This window comes from Panulirus ornatus, chromosome 34, assembly GCF_036320965.1.
Source record: "Panulirus ornatus isolate Po-2019 chromosome 34, ASM3632096v1, whole genome shotgun sequence".
NCBI classification, from domain to species: Eukaryota; Metazoa; Arthropoda; class Malacostraca; order Decapoda; family Palinuridae; genus Panulirus; species Panulirus ornatus.
The window spans coordinates 22,115,413-22,117,912 of record NC_092257.1 but is presented as its reverse complement, the minus strand read 5'-3'; the positions used below and the strand labels follow the sequence as shown (position 1 = coordinate 22,117,912).

At 52.9% G+C, this 2,500-nt stretch overlaps 1 protein-coding gene across 1 annotated transcript in view; it reads left to right on the top strand.

Moving 5' to 3' along the window:
• The window catches only part of LOC139759991 (uncharacterized), a 575,904-nt gene that overhangs the window by 135,860 nt on the left and 437,544 nt on the right, over positions 1–2,500 (top strand). The window lies entirely within an intron of this gene.

Genomic DNA, 2,500 nt, shown 5'->3' with positions numbered 1-2,500 from the left:
TCATTACCACCATCATAACCATTACCACCATCACCACAACCATTACCACCATCACCACAACCACCACCGCCACCACAACCATTACCACCATCACCACAACCACCACCACAACCATTACCACCATCACCACAACCACCACCACAACCTTTACCACCATCACCACAACCATTACCACCATCACAACCATTACCACCATCACCACAACCACCACCACAACCATTACCACCATCACAACCATTACCACCGCCACCACAACCATTACCACCATCACCACAACCACCACCACAACCACCACCGCCACCACAACCATTACCACCATCACAACCATTACCACCATCACCACAACCACCACCACAACCATTACCACCATCACCACAACCACCACCGCCACCATAACCATTACCACCATCACCACCACCACAACCATTACCACCATCACAACCATTACCACCGCCACCACAACCATTACCACCATCACCACAACCACCACCACAACCACCACCGCCACCACAACCATTACCACCATCACAACCATTACCACCATCACCACAACCACCATCACAACCATTACCACCATCACCACAACCACCACCACAACCATTACCACCATCACCACAACCACCATCACAACCATTACCACCATCACCACAACCACCACCACAACCATTACCACCATCACCACAACCACCACCACAACCATTACCACCATCACCACAACCACCACCGCACCACAACCATTACCACCATCACCACAACCACCACCACAACCATTACCACCATCACCACAACCACCACCACAACCATTACCACCATCACCACAACCACCACCACAACCATTACCACCATCACCACAACCACCACCACAACCATTACCACCATCACCACAACCACCACCACAACCATTACCACCATCACCACAACCACCACCACAACCATTACCACCATCACCACAACCACCACCACAACCATTACCACCATCACCACAACCACCACCACAACCATTACCACCATCACCACAACCACCACCACAACCATTACCACCATCACCACAACCACCACCGCCACCACAACCATTACCACCATCACAACCATTACCACCATCACCACAACCATTACCACCATCACCACAACCACCACCACAACCATTACCACCATCACCACAACCACCACCACAACCATTACCACCATCACCACAACCACCACCACAACCATTACCACCATCACCACCACCACCACCACCACCACCACCACAACCATTATCACCATCACCACAATCACCACAACCACAACCACCACCACAACCATTACCACCATCACCACAACCACCACCACCACAACCATTACCACCATCACCACAACCACCACCACAACCATTACCACCATCACCACAACCACCACCACAACCATTACCACCATCACCACAACCACCACCACAACCATTACCACCATCACCACAACCACCACCACAACCATTACCACCATCACCACCACCACCACCACCACCACCACAACCATTATCACCATCACCACAACCACCACAACCACAACCACCACCACCACCACAACCATTACCACCATCACCACCACCACCACCACAACCATTACCACCATCACCACAACCACCACCACAACCATTACCACCATCACTACAACCACCACCACCACAACCATTACCACCATCACCACAACCACCACCACAACCATTACCACCATCACTACAACCACCACCACCACAACCATTACCACCATCACCACAACCACCACCACAACCATTACCACCATCACTACAACCACCACCACCACAACCATTACCACCATCACCACCACCACAACCATTATCATAATCACCACAATCACCACAACCACAACCACCACCACCACCACAACCACCACCACCATTACCACCATCACCACAACCACCACCACAACCATTACCACCATCACCACAACCACCACCACAACCATTACCACCATCACCACAACCACCACCACAACCATTACCACCATCACCACCACCACCACCACAACCATTACCACCATCACCACAACCATTACCACCATCACCACAACCACCACCACAACCATTACCACCATCACCACCACCACCACCACCACCACCACAACCATTATCACCATCACCACAATCACCACAACCACAACCACCACCACCACCACAACCATTACCACCATCACCACAACCACCACCACAACCACAACCACCACCACCACAACCACAACCACAGCCACCACCATTACCACCACCACCACCACCACAACCACAACCACCAACATCACCACAACCACAACCATAACCACAACCACCACCACCACCACCACAACCCCCACCACAACCCCACCACCATCACCATCAGACACTGACGGCCTTCCCTGGAGCAGTGGCCTCCTGGGCCAGACCGTGTTGGGTCGCCCGTCATCCAGGTGAGGACCTGCACCTGCAGGAGGCCCGCGCCCCGCCCGCCCGACCGCTCACATGGCAAGA